This window comes from Puma concolor, chromosome D4, assembly GCF_028749965.1.
Source record: "Puma concolor isolate L17-30 chromosome D4, mPumCon1.1.hap2, whole genome shotgun sequence".
Classification (NCBI taxonomy): domain Eukaryota; kingdom Metazoa; phylum Chordata; class Mammalia; order Carnivora; family Felidae; genus Puma; species Puma concolor.
In genome coordinates this window covers 57,626,658-57,647,531 of record NC_141679.1, presented here as the reverse complement: position 1 = coordinate 57,647,531, position 20,874 = coordinate 57,626,658, and the positions used below count along the sequence as shown (strand labels likewise).

The 20,874-nt window shown below is 38.5% G+C and overlaps 1 protein-coding gene and 1 pseudogene across 12 annotated transcripts in view; one reads left to right on the top strand and one right to left on the bottom strand.

The window, feature by feature from the left end:
* The window catches only part of UNC13B (unc-13 homolog B), a 258,065-nt gene that overhangs the window by 195,727 nt on the left and 41,464 nt on the right, over positions 1 to 20,874 (bottom strand). The window lies entirely within an intron of this gene.
* LOC147574897 (oxidoreductase-like domain-containing protein 1 pseudogene) lies at positions 8,206 to 10,314 on the top strand (annotated as a pseudogene).

Sequence of the window (20,874 nt, the reverse complement as noted above, 5' to 3'; positions counted from 1 at the left end):
TCTCTTTAATGTCTTGGTTTTTAATTTCCTATGAAATTAATTTAATTTGGTCCCATACATCTTTTGTTAGATTTCACCATACCATCTTTTTGCTATTGCCAATGATATGTGTACTACATAGAAATGCAACTTTAAAAATTATCTTAAATGCAATAATTCTGTTACACCATTGTTTTTATGCCTAGATTCCCTAGTTTTCTATATAGAAAATCACATGATCTGATTATTATCTGATTATAATTTTTTTTCCATTCTTTCCAAACCTAAAATCTTTTTACTCTTTTTTCATCTTATGGCATATGCTAGGACTTCCAATAAACTACTGAATTAAGTAAAAGTTAGCATCCTTGGGGGTGCCTGGGTGGCTCAGTTGGTTAAGCGTCCGACTTCGGCTCAGGTCATGATCTCACAGTTTGTGAGTTTGAGCCCCGGGTCGGGCTCTGCCCTATCAGCTTGGAGCCTGGAGCCTGCTTTGGATTGTGTCTCCCTTTCTCTTTGCCCCTACCCCGCTCTCTCGTTCTCTTGCTCTCTCTCAAAAATAAATAAACATTAAAAAAAAATTTTTTTTTAAAGTTAGCATCCTTGAACTGTTTGATTTTAAAAGGGAATTTTTAAAATAGAGTAAAACCTTGGTTTGCAAGCATAATTTGTTCTGAAAATATGCTTGTAATCCAAGGCACTCATATGTTAAAGCAAATTCAAGAACCATTAGCTCAGTTGTGATCATGTAACATTCTGCATCACATACTACTCATATTATAAGACATCACTCGTTCATCAAGTTACAATTTCTTAGAAATGTTTACTCATCTTGTGCAACACTCACAGAACAAGTTACTTGCAATCCAAGATTTTACTGTAGTAACTGCTTGAATTTCTTTCATTTTTTATTAAAGTATGGTTGGCACACAGTTACATTAGTTTCAGGTGTACAACAGTGATTCAACATGTCCAAATGTGGGGCACCTGGGTGGCTCAGTTGGTTATGTGTCCAACTCTTGATTTCAGCTCAGGTCACGATCTCACAGTCATGAGATTGAGCCCTTCATCGGGCTATGCACTGGCATGATGCCTGCTTAAGATTCTCTTTCCCCCTGCCCCTGCCCTGCTTGTGCACACACTCTCTCAAAAAAAAAATTTTTTTAATGGCCATATGTTCACAAGTATAGCTACCATCTGTCACCATACAATACTATTACAATACTACTGACAATATTCCCTATGCTGTATCTTTCAATCCCCTATAACTCACCCACTCCAAAATTAGAAGACTCTATCTTCCACCCACTCCTCTTTACCCATTTTGCCCATCTCCTCCCCTCCCCCACCTAACAATCATCAGTTTCGTCTCTGCATTTATAGTTCTGTTTCTGCTTTTTGTTTATTCATTTGTTTGATTTTTAGATCCCACTTATAAGTAAAATCATATGGCATTTCATTGTCTTTCTCTGACTTATTTCACTTAGAATACCCTTTAGAGGTCTATCCATGTTGCTGCAAATGGCAAGATCTGATCCTTTTTTTATGGCTGAGTTATGTTCCTTTGTTTTTGTATATGTGTATGTGTGTATACACATAAATGACTATTTTTAATGTTTCAGTACTGAGTACAATATTTACTATAGGGTTAATTTTTTACTTTGAAATAATTACAGATTTACAGAGAGATTCAACAGAAGGGTCCCATGTACCCTTCACCCAGTTCCCCCCATAGTTAAATCTTACATAATTTTACATAATGACACAATATCAAAACCAGGAAATTAACACAACGTGTTATGTGTGTTTGTTCTATGTTATTTATCACATATGTAGATACACACAACTACCACTGCAATCAAGAAAAAGAAATATTCCATCACCACAACATCTCCCTCATGATTCTATATTATAGTCATGCTTACCCCCTCCTTCATAATCTGTAACCCCTGGCAACCACTTATCTGTTCCCAATCAGCACAATTTTGTCATTTCAAGAACACTATAAACAGATTCATACATAAAGTAGTCTTTGGAGGGGCACCTGGGTGGCTCAGTCAGTTGAGCATCTGACTTTGGCTCAGGTCATGATCTCATGGTTCACGGGATTGAGCCACGAGTTGGGCTCTGAGCTGACAACTCAGAGCCTGCTTGGGATTCTCTCCCCCCCCCCCGACTCTGCTCCTCCCCCAGGCATGCATGCATGCATCCTCTCTCTCTCTCTCTCAAAATAAACATTAAAATAAAATGTGCAGGGGTGCCTGGGTGGTTCAGTGGGTTAAGTAAGAGACTCTTGATTTTGGCTCGGGCCATGACTTCACGCTTTGAGTTCAAGCCCCACATCAGGCCCCATGCTGACAGCATAGAACCTATTTGGGATTCTCTATCTCAAAATAAATAAATTTTTTTTTTCAACGTTTATTTATTTTTGGGACAGAGAGAGACAGAGCATGAACGGGGGAGGGGCAGAGAGAGAGGGAGACACAGAATCGGAAACAGGCTCCAGGCTCTGAGCCATCAGCCCAGAGCCTGACGCGGGGCTCGAACTCACGGACCACGAGATCGTGACCTGGCTGAAGTCGGACGCTTAACCGACTGCGCCACCCAGGCGCCCCGAAAATAAATTTTTTTTTAAATTTTAAAATAAAAAAAATGTGGAGAAGTATCTATTCAGGTCCTTTGCAGAGAAAATATACAAATTACCAATAAACACATGGAAAGATATGCAACGTCATTAGGGAAATGTATATCAAAGCAAAACGAAAATATAAACCAAAATTAGTATTCACAAATGAGGTACCATTTCACACCCTCTGGGATGGGTAAAATTTAAAAATAGCCTGGGGTGCCTGGGTGGCTCAGTCGGTTAAGCATCTGACTTCGGCTCTGGTCATGATTTCATGGTTTGTGAGTTTGAGCCCCACGTTGGGCTCTGTGCTGACAGCTCAGAGCCTGGAGCCTGCTTTGGATTCCGTGTCTCCCTCTCTCTCTGCCCCAGCCCTGCTTGCACTCTGTCTCTCGAAAATGAATAAGCATTAAGGAAATTTAAAAAAAAATTTTTTTTCAATTAAAAAATAAAAAAAATAAAAATAAAAATAGCCTAATACCTGTTGGCTTGGATGTAGAGAAATTGGAACCCACATTCACTGCTGGTGGAAATGTACAATGAACAGTACAGACCCTTTTACAAAAAGTTCACAGGGCACATAGGTGGCTCAGTTGGTTGAGAATCCAACTTTGCCTTGGGTCACTATCTCACGGTTTATGAGTTCAAGAAAGCCCCACATCAGCTCACTGCTGTCAGCACAGAGCCCACCTACTTCAGATCCTCTGTCCCCCTCTCTCTCTGCCCCTCCCCACTGATGCTATCAAAAATAAACATTTAAAAAATATATATCCAACCAAAATGCCCATGAACTAATAAATGGATAAACAGGATACATCCATACAGATGTAAAAAAGAAATAAAAAAGCTATAAAAGAGAATGAAATACAAATAAATGTTATAACATGGATAAAGCTTGAAAACTTATACTAAGTGAACGAAGCCAGTCACAAAGAACTACATATTGTATGATTCCTTTTACATGATACAGTATATCCAAAATTAGAAAATCCAGAAAAACAGAAAGCAGATTAGTGGTTACCAGGAGATGGAGAGAGAGGGAGTGATTAGTTAATGATTATGGAGTTTTTCTAGGATGATGAAAAAGTTTGAAAACTAGAGGTGGTAATCACACCACGTTTTAAATCTACTAAATGCCACTGAGCTATAATTTAAAATTGTTAATTTTATATGAATTTTACCTCAACTTTAAAAATATACCTAGGGGCGCCTGGGTGGCTCAGGCGATTAAGTGTCAGACTTTGGCTCAGGTCATGATCTCGTGGTTCAGGACTTCAGGCCCCACGTCAGGCTCTGTGCTGACAGCTCAGAGCCTGGAACCTGCTTTGGACTCTGTGTCTCTCTCTCTCGCTCTCTGCCCCTCCCTCACTCTCTCAAAAATAAACATTAAAAAATAAATAAATACATAAATAAAAATATACCTATACAAAAAGTGTACATGAATGTTCTTAGTAGCATTACTCATAATAATCCAAAAGTAGAAATAATCCAAACATCTATTAATAGATGGATGGGTAAATAAAAATGGTGTACCCAAACAAAAGAATCTTATCCAGCTATAAAAGGGATAAAAGTACTAACGAAAGCTAAAACTTGAGTAAACTTCAAAAGCATTATGCTAAGTGAAAGAAGCCAGCCACAAAAGTTATTGTATAATTCCATTTATATAAAATGTCTAGAAAAGTACTTCTATAAAGAAAAAGAGTAGATTAGTGGTTGCCTAAGACTGGAAAGGTTGGGAAAAAAATGCAGAGTAACTGCTAATGGGTAAGGGGTTTCTTTTGGGGTAATAATGTTGTAGAACTGAATAGAACGATGGTTGCACAACTCTGAATATACTAAAAACCACTACACTTAGGTGGGTGAATTCTATGGTATGTAAATTATATCTCAAAAAAACTGTTATTTAAAAAAGGAGGGGCACCTGGGTGGCTCAGTTGGTTAAGCATACGACTTCAGCTCAGGTCATGATCTCATGGTTTGTGGGTTCAAGCCCCGCATCGGGCTCTGTGCTGACAGCTCAGAGCCTGAAGCCTGCTTCAGATTCTATGTCTCGCTCCCTCTCTGCCCCTCCCCTACTCACACTCTGTCTCCCTCTGTCTCAAAAATAAATAAACATTAAAAAAAAATTTTTTTTTAATAAAAAAGGAAATAAAACCCCAATAAATGTGTATATATGCTGTAAATTGAATATGAAGAAAGGTATGGAAAGATACACACCAAGTGGGCTGTTAAGTTACCTCAGGAAATGAGATGGGGACAGATGTGAAGTTATCACGTTTTTACAAGTTTTTAAATCCTTATACATCTTCATATTGTTCACTTATTAAAACAGATATTAAGTTAGAAGTTTGAAAGGTTTAAAGTTTGAAAAACATTAAATATGTTTAAAATAAAACAGTACATGCCTCTACACTATCAACTATTTCCTCAAATTGTTAAAAAAAAAAAAGGGCCTGATTGATAAACTTATCTAATTATGAAACTAATTTTTAAGTAGTATTCTCACAGACAAAACTGGGAAGGACTCCAACCCCCTTTTATCATCTAATTCCACAGTACTATTATGTATTAAAAAAAAAAAAAAAAACAGGAGAAAAGCAGGATGTAAAGAAATAGTCATAACTGAGTATTTAGGCTCTTTACTACTCCAACAAACATGAAAACCCTGGAAGTCAGGGCTAAAGAGAGAATGTAGCCCTAGACTCCTTACAAATAAAAAGTAGAAATAAAAGAAGATACACTGTGGGTAACTCTCAAACCCTTAGCTTGAGTTTTTCTGACCTTGCTGAAGAATCGAATCTACAACTGGCACCCTTGAGATTACAGGAAATAATCCTATTCACACAGACTCTGCATCCAGTGACCTGGTTCCTCAGAGACATAGGGAATGACTAACTTGCCTTGTTCAAATCTGTCCTACTCAAGAAACAATTTCTAAAGTTTTGCAGCACGAGACAGAGTTCCCTATTTGTGACATTCTTGCTTCAGAATCTAGCATTTTTCAAAAAGTGTGTCCACTCTAAATATAATAACCACCATCTGCTTTTTATTTAAAAGTTAACATTTTAAAAGATAGGAATCAGGGGCACCTGGGTGGCTCAGTGGTTAAGGTTCTGACTCTTGATTTTAACTCAGGTCATGTTCTCACAGTTTGTGAGTTCGAGCACCACGTTGGACTCTGCGCCAATGGTGCAGAACCTGCTTGGGATGTACACTCTCTCTCTCTCTCTCTCTCTGCCCACTCTCGTTCGCTCTCTAAATAAATAAATAAATAATAAATCAATGGATGGAAAGATAGGAATCATATAATCCCACTGCTGTTTTCAATGTGCCATGGTATTTTATATATATATATATATATATATATATATATATATATATATGCACGTATATATGTATATATGTGTATATATATGTGTGTGTGTGTATTTATATATATACACACATACCTGCAATTATTTTGCATATTTTGCTGATTATACTTTTACATTTGTCAAATACTTGAACATAAAACTCCACTACTGTGGCATCTTCAGCCAACCGACCATAGGAGTTGACTCAGCTGCCATGACAAGATGTCCTTTTTCCTTTCCCTCCTTTATAAGTATCAAAGTTGAACACTCTAAGAAGAAAACTATACAGTGAAAAATTATTTTCCTCTCAAAATAGCAAATATTTTTCCATGTTTATTTCAGTCTTTACAACTATCATTTCTAATGGTTCCCTAAAATATCATCATGTTTTAAATACCATTTATTAAATCATTCTCCTGTATACCACACATTTACAATTTATTATTATTTTTTTTACAAGTATGTTTTAAGCTATTCATTTTCATAAGGGAAAACAAAATTTGGTCCTTAAGTAAAAGATGACCTCCCTTTGTTAAAAAAGGAAGTTTCTTCATAGAAGATACTTTTTAGGACTTTGTGGGACCACAGACAGAGAATGCAAATCTAACTCCTGCTTGGCCCTGATAAATTCTTACTGAAATAAGACACATAAAACCAGGGGAAAGCTTGCGCTGGAAATTGAAATTAGGGAAGGATACACAATGTCTAAAGCTTTTTGGAATTCCTGACAGATATCACACACATGAAACTACCAAACTAGAAGGATCTGAGAAGAGCTGTGGACAGGAGCCCAAAGAGGAGTTTGGGGTTGGAGGAACATTTTTATTAAAGCAGTGGGACTCTCCTCTCATAAGATAAGGTATAGCATCTGGAGATCAACGTGGCAGAATCTGAGAATAATCGTACTGGAAAACCTGGGGCATAAAGAGTTAGTTGCACAAATAGCAAACCATTTTCCAGTGTAGCAAAGCAGATCCATTCTTCAGGAGAAAGCAAGACTATTGTAGTACAAGGCAGCAGGGCAGCCACATTAGAACTGAACCTGACGTAGCAACTTTGCCAAAAACAAATAAAATCCTACACAAAGAGAATTTTCCCCTAAAAATGTACTTGTGGCCAGGCCTCCCTCCTCATTCCCTTGAGGTTGCTGGATCACTTAACTGGCAATCAGGACCCTATGTCAAAATCTAAGAGGAAATGGAAAGCAAGGTCATCTAAGAAATGGCCACTCACCCTGTTTGGGGGCTGGGGGGAGCCACATATGAATGAGTATCTTATCATTCATGGGGGGAAAAATATTTAAATGTTTTTTAAGAATACCCCCCCCAAAAATAGACCATGAAATGATTCTAAAACAACCTAAGAACATGCATTTAAAGGTAAAGAAAGACTTTTGAAATTATGTATTGCAAAAAAAAAAAATTTAGGTAGTATTTCGCAGCTTCTTTTTTTTTTTTTTTAAATGGAGTCGCAGAGGGGCACCTGGGTGGCTCAGTCAGTTAAGCACCTGATTCTAGATTTCAGCTCAGGTCCCCTAGAGCTCCATGGATTCGGATTCACTCTCTCCCTCTCTCTTTCTCTGCCCCTCCCCCGCTGGCGCTCTAAATAAATAAACAACCAAACTTTAAAAATATAAAATAAAATGGAGTCACAGAAGCCAAAGAGAAAAGGTAAAATAAAAGACTAAAATACTAAGAAAGATTTCTGAGAGGCAAATAAAAAGGAAGCTCAGGGAGATAAGCATATTGAGGTAAACATGAGAAAAGGATGTGTTTTTGCTTTTTGTTTTTTTACACGTAATCTCTACACCCAATGCGGGCTCAAACCTACACCAAGAGATCAAGAATCACATGCTCCAGAATCGCATGCTCCACTGACAGAGCCAGCCAAGTGCCCCTAAACATGAAAAAAGTTATAAAAATTTATTAGAAGTACTGAGAGAAAAAAAGTAGCAAGAGAAACTTCAACTTTGAAGAAAACTGAAATGATGATTCAAAGGAGAAACTTAAGAAACTCTCCAAAAATGAAAAAGAAAAAAATTGAAATTAATAAAATTTTTAAAGGGGAGGCAGGTGGAGAGAGAGTAGCAGAGCTCTAACACATGGATAATTAGAGTTCCTGAAGATGGTACAAGAACATAACAAAATATTCAAATATAGAAGAAAGCTTTCTTCGGATGAACAAAGACTTGAATTTGCAACCTGAAAGAGCTCAAGGGTATCAGATAAAATTAATGGAAAAAAAGAGGCTCGGTACCTAAAAATATTCTAGTAAAAAGCAACATCTGTGGCTCCTGGCTAGCCGAGTCAGTAGAACATTGATAGGACTCTTAATCTCAGGGTTCTATGTTTGAGCCCCACATTGGGTGCAGAGATAACTTAAAAGTAAAATCTTTAAAAAAAAAAAAAAAAAAGCGGAGGGGTGCGGAGGAGATGCTACTCAGGAGCTTGGCCGGGGGAGGCTGGGCGGTGACCTCCGCTGCCAGGCATCTGGGGCCATGGCAACTCTCCAGCTGGGACTGGTGCTAAAGGCTTCCGGGAGGCAGCAGCACTCTTTACTGGCACCGTGCCTGGGTCCAAGCCCGGGAAGGCCACAGAGACTTTGAGAAGGACCACGTGGAGGTGCGCTCTCAGTCCCGTGCAGGGGGCACCAGGCAGCACAAGTCCTCCTTGCCTGGCGGGGGCCCCTTGTAACCAGTATCCCCCGCCCCTTGGGCTCAAGCCCCACACAAACTGCTGCATGAGTGGCTGCCCCAAGTGAGTGTGGGTGGAGTATGAGGCCACACTACCGCAGCACTACCAGGATGGCGGGGAGCAGACCCTGGTCGCCCTGGAGGAACACGAGGCTGAGGAGAACCTTAAGGCCTTCCTCAGGATGGAGATCCAGCTCCAAGAGCAAGGAGTGGAGGCTGAGCCAGTTTGCCCAACACCCACACCCAGACAGGCCCCAGCCTGGCAGCTCCTAACTCCTGGGGAAACAACCAGGGAGCTTGATTCACTGCTCTTCACAAGATTGGTGTCAGACAGGAGTAGGAAGAATTATTTATTGACTTCATCTGGGAATAATAAGTTCTCTGTGGTGCTTAAAAAAAAAAAAAGGGCACTATCTGTCTACTTTTTTTTTTTTTTTTTTTTTTTTTTTAAAGTTTATCTTAAGAGAGTGCACACAAAAGAGCATGTGTGAGCCGAACAGACAAAATCCCAGGCAGGCTTCACTCTGTCAGCACAGAGCCCGATGCAGGGCTCAAATCCACAAACCCTGAGATCATGACCTGAGCCAAGATCAAGAGTTGGATGCTTAACAACTGAGTCACCCAGGTGCCCCTATCTATATTCTTCTAATGACAAAATATTTCAATCCAGGAACTCTACATGTAGCCAGTTACCAATCACATATGAAAAAGAAATCCATTATGCTATGGATGCCTTGCTAAAATAAATACCTTATCATTGGCCCTGAACTAAGGAAAGCAGCCCACTGAAATTCTTCACATATTTAAGTATCTGTGTCTACAACCTGACGCCATCATCCTTCCCCCTTTGATTATATCAAGGGTGATTCTCAGGCCCAAGAGGCAGTCAATCAGTAGGCTACATAGCAGCTCAACAAATGTTCTGAAGGAAAATCTCTGCCAAAAGTAAATTATTTATAGGGGCAGTGACTGACCAAATCCATCAGCAACTTACTAAGGGAAAGAAATGTAACTCCCAGAGACAAGTCTGAGAGTAAAGAGTAATGTCAAATTAGGGGGGAAAACAAATCAAGGAGAAGAACAAAACACTATGTCTCTGCTCCATACTGACAAATTCCTGAGGCTACAGGGGTAACAAGATAGCCTGTTTATTAGAATTGCATTCATTCCTGAACAACTTTTTAGTTCCCAAACTCTAAGTTCTCTCTACTCTGAGGGCCTGATTCCTGTTCTTCCTAGGAAACATAGTTGTGTGGCTTTGCTGGTTTTCATGAAGTTACGCTGCACATTTGACAGTTATCTTCATATCTTTACATGTATCCTCAAAGATGAAAGAAAAAAATAGTACATCACTAGTAGTTTTATTATAATCAGAATTTAAGGGGTGGGGGTGCGGGTGCGGGGAGGAAATGGTAAAAGTTGAGGAAAAAGCTAGGGACAACCATGAAGGGCCTTGTAAACCAGGCTAGGAATCTGGAGATAAGGCTTTGTCCCAAGGGCTTTCAAGCAGGTAATGCTTAATCAGATTTACATTTTAGAAAATTTATTCTGGCTACAGTGTAGAGAATAAACTAGAGGAAGGTGAGCTGAGCAGTAAGAAGGCTGTTGCAGCATTCCAGGTTAGAGAGGATGGCAGCCTGTACCAAAGCAGTGAGAACTAGAAGAGAGATGAAGCTAAGAAGGAAAAGGTGATGAAATTCTTGACAGGAAAGCCAAAGACTGGGAGAGCTGAGCAACTAGTACAACTCATGGATGGCATCCCCTTCTACAACTGTAGATACACTAAATGTTGGCCATCCTATACCCCCAAGGTAAAGTACAGCATTAAGAAAAGCAAGCAGTAATGATCTGAAGGGGAGTGAGGCAAATAAATAGCCTCTCCCATACCTTGCTTGCAGTAGTAAACACAGTAGTAACTTCTAATGGGAAGGAGGAGGGGGGCGGAGGGGAGACTGATGTTTGTCCTAACAAAATTTATAATGTTTACTGATTGGCTTTTTAAACTACATGCAGATGTAACTTTGATAAAAAGAAAAAAAAAAAGGCAATGTCTGGCAGGAAAGAAAAAGGCAGGAAAAAAAGATTATATAAAGAAAACATTTAGCTTGATAGGCCATTGTAATTGGTCCTAGAATCTGACTACAGAGGTTGGAACCCAAGCTATTTCCATTTATAAGCTATGTAATGTTGGGCAAGTTAATTAGTTAATCTGGGCCTCAAGTCTCATTTCCTTTAAAATGAAGATAACCGGTATGTAAAGATGGAGTTAATAAATGTAAAACACTTAGAACAAATTCTGGCATAGAGCAGGCAGACAATAAATGTCAACTATTATGATTATTAGTACTATTATCAAAAACAGCCAAGTAGATTATATTTTTAAAAATACAATAAATATGACTCCTGCCCTTAATAAGGACATTCACAATACATTTCGTCTCCACATGTTCAAAATATTCCTCATTTTTCAACACCAAACATGAATAATATCTCTCCTACTAAACTTTCCAATTTCTCCCCCCAAACACTGTCAGTCAGAAATATGGTCTCCCTGCTTCAAATTCCCAAAGCAGTTTATATGCACCTCTTGTTTTCTATCTCTTCTGCCTATGTGTGACTTATTTCAAAATCTTAACTCCTATAATGAGCAAAAGTTCTTTAAGGACAGGATTCTTTTTTTATTCATCATATTATTTCTCCAAAATTCCTTGAGTGTAATCCTGGTAAGGAGTTCCTGACACAATTCCTTTTTTGGAACCTAGAACACTCTTCCAAATAACATAAATAAGACTTTTTGCCTCTAAGACTTTCTTTAACCCAACTAACAATTCCTTAGCACAATTAGAAATCTATGGGCCTTACATGTAAAATTAAGTGAGGCAATCTAGTTATAATGAAGCAGTTTTGAGTTTAGGTGCCAATGCTACATCTGAAATATAAACATGTGATTGGCTTTTTACTTGCATATTAATTTTTTTAATGCTTATTTATTTTTGAGAGAGAGACAGAGTGCAAGCAGGGGAGAGGTAGAGAGAGAGGGAGACACAGAATCTGAAGTAGGCTCCAGGCTCTGAGCTGTCAGCTTAGAGCTGAACACAGGAATCGAACTCACGAGCTATTAGATCATGACCTGAGTTGAAGTCGGCTGCTTAACTGAGCCACCCAGGCACCCCTTTACTTCTGTATTTTTAAAAAGGGATTATCTGGGGGCGCCTGGGTGGCGTAGTCGGTTAAGCGTCCGACTTCAGCCAGGTCACGATCTCACGGTCCGGGAGTTTGAGCCCCGCGTCAGGCTCTGGGCTGATGGCTCGGAGCCTGGAGCCTGTTTCCGATTCTGTGTCTCCCTCTCTCTCTGCCCCTCCCCCGTTCATGCTCTGTCTCTCTCTGTCCCAAAAATAAATTAAAAAAAAAAAAAAAAAAAAAAAACGTTGAAAAAAAAAAAAGGGATTATCTGTGCCCAGTCCCTGAATGCCTGGACATTAAAGAGTCAAGGTCATATCTAGTTGGCCCCATAAAACAAAAGGACCAATGGCCATTTCTCTGAGACAGCTAGAGACAACCAACTGGTGGCTGAAGGGCTCAGGTTCTTTGGGAACCCAAAGGGTGTCAGAAGAATTCTACTCATCCTTCTTTAATGTTGGTATACAGCAACAAAACAAAACAAAACCCTCAATTTTCATATTTGGCAAAGGAATTATCCTTTTCTTCTCCACAAGATTGTGGGAGGCAGTATTAAAGCTTGCTTATATTTTACCCATACTTTGTTAAGTCTGTGAACTCTGTACAAAAGTCCACTAATTTAGAGGAACTCAAACATTAGTCTTTATTCAGATTAACCCAACTATAGATTACATGTCAAGTATACTAGGCACTAGTGGAATACAAAATTTAAAATTAATCTCTTGGGGTGCCCTCGTGGCTCAGTTGGTTAAGCATCTGACTTTGGCTCAGGTCATGATCTCAAAATTGGTGAGTTCAAGCCCCGCATCAGGCTCTCTACTGTCATCACAGAGCCGACTTCAGATCCTCTGTATTCCTGTCTCTTTGTTCCTCTCCCACTCTCAAAATAAAACATCAAAAAAAAAATTTTTTTAGTATAAAAACTAAAGATAAAATGAGTCTCTTAAAATCTGTGAGAAAATAAATGTAAAAATAGAAAGTTACAACACAAATGCTATAAAAGAAATAAATACAACACATTCCTTGGAATGAGGTAGGATTATAGTGCTAATAGTGAGAACTATAAAAACAGTAACTACCACTAACATTAAAAAAAAATTTTTTTAACGTTTATTTTTGAGACAGGGGAGGAGCAGAGAGAGAGGGAGACACAGAATCTGAAACAGGCCCCAGGCTCTGAGCTGTCAGCACAGAGCCCGACGCGGGGCTCAAACTCATGGACCGCGAGATCATGACATGAGCCCAAGTCGACACTTAACCGACTGAGCCACCCAGGCACCCCTACCATTAACATTTTTGAAAACACACTAACCGCACTTAATCTCTTAAATGTTCTCTTAATCCCTACAGAAACTTTCAGATAAGCAGAAGTATTAGATCCCCATTACAGATAAGGAAACTGAGTCTTAGGGGGGGTTTAAACAATTTGCCCAAGGTTACATAGTAATAGAGCTGGGACTCAAACTCAGGCAGTCAGACTTCAAGATTTAGTTACACTTTTTTGTTGTTGTTTATTTTTGAGAGACAGAAACAATGCGTGAGCACAAACAGAAGAGAAGCAGAGAGGGGGACAGAGGATCCAAAGCGGGCTCCACGGACAGCAGAGAGCCGTATGCGGGGCCCAAACTCACAGAAGTGTGAGATCATAACCTGAGCCCAAGTAGAAAGCTCAACTGACTGAGCCACCCTGGTGCCCCAAGATTTAGCTACACTCTTAAAATGGTAGACAGCCATTCTCATGGTCTGGATAGTATGGAAAAGTATCCTTGTTAGATTCCTTCATTTTGAGTGGAAGAGACAAGGAATTTAGTAATTATTTCTTCCTTCAGACCGAGAGAAAGGTTCAGTAGGTGCATGTCATATGTTCATACACAAGAGGGCCTTCCTGAGGAAGTGGATGTGATGGTTAGAGAGGTATAAGAATCTCTACATGCATGTTTTAATTGGATCTCAGTTCTTAAAACACACTTGTTCCTCTCTTTTGAAGCCTTTTGCCTAATGTTTTTCCAGGTATATTTTCAGGGGTGGGAGGGAGGAGATAGAGAATAGAAATACTTAAAAAAGAGTCCTTCAGTATTAGAATGTCAGCTCTCCTAATTCAGGAAATGGAATAGATTTTTTTTTTAACATTTCTATTTTTGAGAGAGATAGAGAACATGAGCGGGGAGAGGCAGACAGAGGGAAACAGAGGATCAGAAGCAGGCTCAGCACTGATAGCAGCGAGGTGGATGTGGGGCTCAAACTCATGAACCATGAGATCATGACCAGAGCCAAAGTCGGATGCTCAACTGACTGAGCCACCAGGCGCCACTAGGTTTTTTTTTTTTTTTTTAACTTACTTTAGAGAGAAAGTGTGTGTGTGTGCATGTGAGGGAGACTTGCAGAGGAGAAAGAGAGAGGCAGACAGACAGAGACAGAATCCTAAGCAGGCTCCACACTCAGTGCAGAGCCTGACACAGGGCTCAATCCTATTACCCTGGGATCATGACTGGAGCCAAAACCAAGAGTCGGACACTCCACCAACTGAGCCAGGCAAGCGCCCAGGAATAGATTTTAAAAGTGAGAGCTATACACATTTGGAAGCCATTGGAAGACCAGGGTAGACAAGTGACACACTCTGATTTACATTTTTAGAAGATAGCTCTGATTACTATTTGGAAAATATACCTAAGAAAAGTACAAATGGGAACACCTGGTTGGCTCAGTAGGTAGAGCATGCACCTCTTGGTCTTCAGGTTCTGAGCCCAAGTCCTGCACTGGGTATAGAAATCACTAAAAAAAATAACAAATTTTTAAAAAAAGAAAAAAGAAAAGAAAAGCACAAATGGAAGGAAAAAAAGATACGACAGAAAGCTATTTCAGTAGTCCAGACAAGAAATAATAGTGACTTGCATTGATGCAGTAGAGGTAGAGATGGTGAAAATGATCTGGGAAAATAAATTCTGTGAATGATTATGAATTTGTTTCTGGAGCCAAGGCAGAGCAGATGAGCATTAATAGTCTCTCAGGGGCGCCTGGATGGCTCAGTCAGTTGAGTGTCCAACTCAATTGATTCTGGCTCAGTTCATGATCTCACAGGTTGAGGTATTGAGCCTCCAGTCAAGCTCCATGCTGACAGTGCAGAGCCTGCTTGGGATTCTCTCTCCCCAGCTCTCTCTGCCCTTCCCCTGCTCTCTTTCTCACGGGCTCACGCATTCTCCCTCAAAATAAACATTAAAAAGTTTAAAATAAAGTTTAGGGGCACCTGGGTAGCTGAGTCAGTTAAGCCTCTGGCTCTTGGTTTCAGCTTAGGTCATGATCTCACAGTTCCTGGGTTCAAACCCCACATAGGGCTCCACATCTGCTTGGAATTTGCTCTCTCTCCCTAGCTCTCTTCCCCTCCTCTGCTTGTGTTCATGCTCTCTCTCAAAATAAACTTTAAAAAAGTTCAAATTTTTTGCTTTTCAACTATTAATTCCACTCCTACAAATGTATTGTGGTTTTTTTGTTATGAAACTGGTACACATTTATTGAAAACATCAAAAAAGACCAGTATTTTCCACAATTCTACCATGTTACTTAACTATTTTAACATTACTATGTATATATACTTTTAGTCTTTTTTCAATCAATATACTTTGGAACTTACTGCACCCAGCTGGTTTTACAATCTGTTTTGCCCATTAAAAATGTTTTATGAAACATTTTTCCATGTTATTATTAGGTATTCATTTATAACATGATTTTTATTAGCTGCTATGGACTGAAAGTGTCCCCTCAAAATTCATATGTTAGAACACTAACCCTCAATGTGATTATATTTGGAGGTGGGGCCTTTCAGGGTAATTAGGTTTAATTGAGGTCCTGAGGGTAGGGTCCTCATAATGGGATTAGGATCCTTATAAAATGAGAGCAAAAAGCTAGCTCTCTTTCCCTCTCCACTATGTGAGGACACAGTATGAAAGCAGCCACCTGCAAGCCAAGATGATGGCCTTCACCAAGAACCAGAAACTTGATCTTGGACTTCCCAACCTCCAGAATTGTGAAATATAAATGTCTATTGTTTAAGCCACTAAGTCTATAGTATTTTGTTGTAGCAGCCCAAGCTAAAATAGTTTATATTTATTGAATAAACAGTATTTATATTGTTCACTCCTTCAGGACTTTTACCTTGCTTTCAATTATCAAGTATTATTATTATGGGGTGAACTGTGTTACCCTAAAACTCAAATGCTGAAGTCCTTACCTACCTCAAGTAATTCAGAACTTGACTTCTTTTTTAATTTATTTTTGAGACAGAACGCGTAAGTGGGGGAGAGGCAGAGAGAGAGGGGGACAGAGGATCCAAAGTGGGCTTTGCACTGACAGCAGAGAGCCCAATACAGGGCTGGAACTCACGATCTGTAAGATCATGACCTGAGCCAAAGTCAGATGCTCAAACAACTGAGCCACCTAGGCACCCCCCAGAATGTGACCTTATTTGGAAATAGGGTCATTGCAGATATAATTAAGATGAAGTCTTCAGTGTAGACTCTACTCCATTATGACTGATATCCTTATAAAAAAAGGGGAAATTTGGACACAGAGACATGCACACAAGGACACCATCATGTAAGATGCTTCTACAAGCCAAGGAATGCCATTGATTGCCAGTAAGCCAGCAGAAGCTAAGGGAGAGGCATGAAACAGATTCTATCACAACCCTCAGAAGTACCCTACAGACAGACACTCTGATCTTGGACTTTGAGCCTCCAGAAGTGTAAGACAAATGTCTGTTGTTTAAGCCACCCTGTCTGTGACACTTTGTTATGGTGGCCCTAGCAAATAAATACAATTATAAATAACTTTGAATGACTGTTCTCACAGATAATCAGGGATACAAAAATTTTTACTTTCTTAGGATGAAGTCCTAGAAGTAAACTTGCAGTCAAATAAGAAGTGTGGTTTAGTGGCTTTTAAGACATAATATCCCATATGACTTGTCTTTTCTCAACAGGCTCTCCTTTAACTTTTCCCTAGGATCCCCAGAGGTACTTAGGGCAGGAATTATTAGTCCCCTTTAACACAGGTTCAGGAAACTCATTAGTAATCAAACCTAGCATTTTTTTTAAGATTTTATTTTTTAAGTAATCTCTACACCCAACATTGAGGCTCAAATTTACAACCCTGAGATTAAGAGTTTCATGATTCAATGACTAAGCCAGCGAGGTGCCCCAAACTTAGCATTCTTTTTAACAGACTAGAGCTGAACTGTCTAATATGATAGCCAGCAACCCCAAGTGGTTATTTAAATTTAACCAAAATTAAATAAAATTAAAGATTCAGTCTCTAGGTCATATTAGGCATATTTCAAAAGCTGGATAATTTCCTATGACTAGCAGCCACCATACTGAAGAGCACCGACATGGAACATTTTCATCACTGCAGGAAATTCTATCCAACAGCACTGGACTAGAACATACTGAGAATCTAGAATGCAGCCTTACTATAATGCTTGGTATAACAGATCTTTGAGTAAGTACTACAACTAGTTAACCAGGATAGTCAAGAAATTGCTTATGATAATTCAGCCAAGGATATATGTAACATAGTAAGGGCAGGAGCCAGGCTAAGACCTACTGAAGCCTAACTATAACAAAAGTCTATCTGAAATACCAGAGGGGCCTCTCAAGGGTAATCACAAATGCTGTGACTCATGCTTGAAGAGCAACAGGCAAATAATATACATAGTAAGGAGGTAAATTTACAAAGAAACACATCTAGGTTGAAGCTCTGGTTCCTTATCATGGAAACACACCCAATAATTCCTACTTGATGTATTTTAACCTATGTCTACACTGAACTGAATTTTCATCTTACTGGAAAGCCTAAAAGATCACCTAACTAGGTTAAGCCCTTGTTCTTAGAAAATTCATTGCTCTCTAGACCACAAAACAATGTGCTATTCTTAATAGATACCATTAACTGTTTTATCAGTGCCATGAACTGGGCACTAAACTTTTTAAAGAAATGTATATTTCAATGTTTAAACATACAGGGGAAAAAAAAAAGATTATGACCACCCAGGTATCTAACAGCCAGACTGACCAGAGCATTATTTTGCCATATTTGCTTCACATCATTTTTCTCCCCAAGATTTATTAGTTACAACTAAAATCCCTACTTAGTCCCATTCCTTTCTTCCCTTTAAGTATCCATTATCTGACATGAATATGAATTATCCCAGTCCAAATTTTTATTTTTATATTTATATCCATAAACAATGCATGATTTTAAGTGTTAACTATATGGTATCATACTGTCTGCAACTTACTTTTCTACCCATTTTGATTGGAGACTGATTACTAATAAAGCTTATTCATTTAACTTAGTTTAGCATTTCATTTGATTAACATACCACATTTATCCAAACCTCTACCATGGGACTTTTAGGTTGTTTCCAAGTTCCTGTCATTACAAATAATGCAGTAATGAACATTCTCCTGATGTCTCATTTGACACAACCACAAGAATCAATATCACTAGGCTCTAGAGTACACCTATTTTCAACTTTACTACTAGGTATTGCAAATTGCCCTATAAGTGGTCATATAAACTTAAACTCCCACCTACTATATATAAGTTCCCAAAGCAATACTTTCCCAAAACGTTTCTGTGTCAAATAATTTTCTGAATGTGTTATATTCAAAATAATTTAAAGTAACAAACCAGCTTCTAGTTTATAGTTCTTGGAACAAAGACCACATCTGTATAAACACAACAAAATACAACAAAGCCAAAATATCCAATAAGACTTTCCAAAGCCATCTTTCGTTCAGTGCCCATCTATGCTAGGCATTTAATCCTAATGACTTTATAGAAATATATTTAAAAAAAAAATTTTAACCCTAAGGTAAGACATATACCTTACAATGCAACAAAGTTCCCATCTGCTTAAACATATATGTATTATGTATTTATATTATAAAACAAAAGTCTTACAAAACAATACTTTTCCTTATTAATTACAACTCTATCTTTTTTTTCTAAATCTTTCTCCTCTTTCACCTGCTAAAGTGATTTCAGGACTAATGAATCAGGCCTGTAGGTTGAAAAAAACACTGCTTTGGGTGTACAATTTCCACGTTGCAGATTAAGTGAAACATAGAGATGTTAAGTAACTTTTCCAAGGTCTCGGACTTAAAACAGTGATATCTGAAATTCAAATCTGGATTCAAAAGCCTATACTTCTTGCAGTCCACAGCTTTCTCCCTGCAGTATTAATGCCAAAACCATATCAAAAGAAACCACTAATGCTTCAATTTATGCCCACATAAACCAAGGCAATTCTATAAATAAATAGAATTCTATAAATAAATTCTATAAAATAAATAAATTCTATAAATAAATTCTATAAAATAAATAAATTCTATAAAACTATGGTGGTATTGAATAATCAAAAAATCAAAGTTGCAAACAAGTAATATACCTATGATTTCTTTCATATACATTTATGTAAAAGTCTGAAATATCACTGCTTAGCCTCTACTTTACTTCATAGCTGTCTACCATAACAAACAGAATACTAATGAAGAATACATAAATATCCTACCTGGTCCTTGAAAAAAATTTCTGCAAGAATCAACAAAATTTACTATCTCTAAGTGTCCTTTTTTTTAATGTTTTCATTTAAACATTAACTTATTTATTTTGAGAGACGGGGAGAGAGAGAGAGAGAGAGAGAAACCCAAACAGGATCTGCACTGTCAGCACAGAGCCCAAGGTGGGGCTCAAACTCATGTACCGTGAGATCATGACCTGAGCCAAAATTAAGAGTTGGACACTTAACCAACTGAGCTACCCAGGCACCCCCATAAGCGTCTTTTTAAACCAAAAGACAAACAAGTATGTACGTCAAACTTCAACTAACAAAGCCAATGACTAATTCTAAAGTAAACACAGTCCAAGTTACAACTGAGCACATACAGGTACTCAAATATACCTCTTTACATGTTTTCTAAATAAACAAACCTCGGACAGAACAGAGTTTACATTAATACACAATCAGATTTCTATGGTTACTATTTATCAGAAATAATTCAAGCTTAGTTATACAATGAACAGCACTAGGTCAGTGTAGCCATTTATCCACCTAATTCCTTCATTAGGCAATTAACTCTCTCACAGGCTATAGTGGAGTATAAAGAAAAAACAGGACATTAGTTAATTCACTCAGCTTAACATAACTTCAATACCTGAAACCATTATAGTAATATACCTTATCTTGCACCTAACTCACTATTTCTATTTCTTGAAATCCATTAACTACCCTACAGAGAAGCCCACAGGGAATTGCTGATACATACACACATTAAATCAGATGCTTATTTGTGTGTGTGTGTGTGTGTGTGTGTGTGTGTGTGTGTGTCCCTGCCCCCTAAATCAGATGTTTATTGAACGTTACTTATTCTGTGAAAGATTCTATGGTCCTGTTTAAGATACCTCAAACTAGCTACAAGCTAGAACTCAAGTCATCAAAGTGTGTGTGTGTGTGCACACAGGGTGAGGAAGAACATATGTGTCTGTGTGTGTGTCTGTGGTTTTTTGTTTTTAATATTTAGGTTGGGGTAATATCTTGAAATGTTGATGCTGTAAATAAATAATGTTCAAAGTCAAACTACAAAATAGAAGTGTTATTTGCAAGTACTCTGTACAATCATTAGCATACTGATTAATCATTAGCATAATAATCAAAATATCAGTTAATGATAAGAGCTCTTACAAATCAATACAAAGCACTAATATAAAAAAATAGGCGGGGCACCTGGGTGGCTCAGTCGGTTAAAGCGTCCTCAGCTCAGGTCAAGATCTTGCAGTCAGTGAGTTCGGGTCCCACATCGGGCTCTGTGCTGTCAGCACAGGGCCTGGAGCCTGTTTCAGATTCTGTGTCTCCCTCTCTCTCTGCTCCTCCCTCACTCATGCTCGCTCTCTCTCTCTCTTTCTCTCTCTCGGTCTCTCAAAGATGAATAAATGTTAAAAAATATATATATTTTTAAAAATAGGCAAAGGGCACCAATATGTGA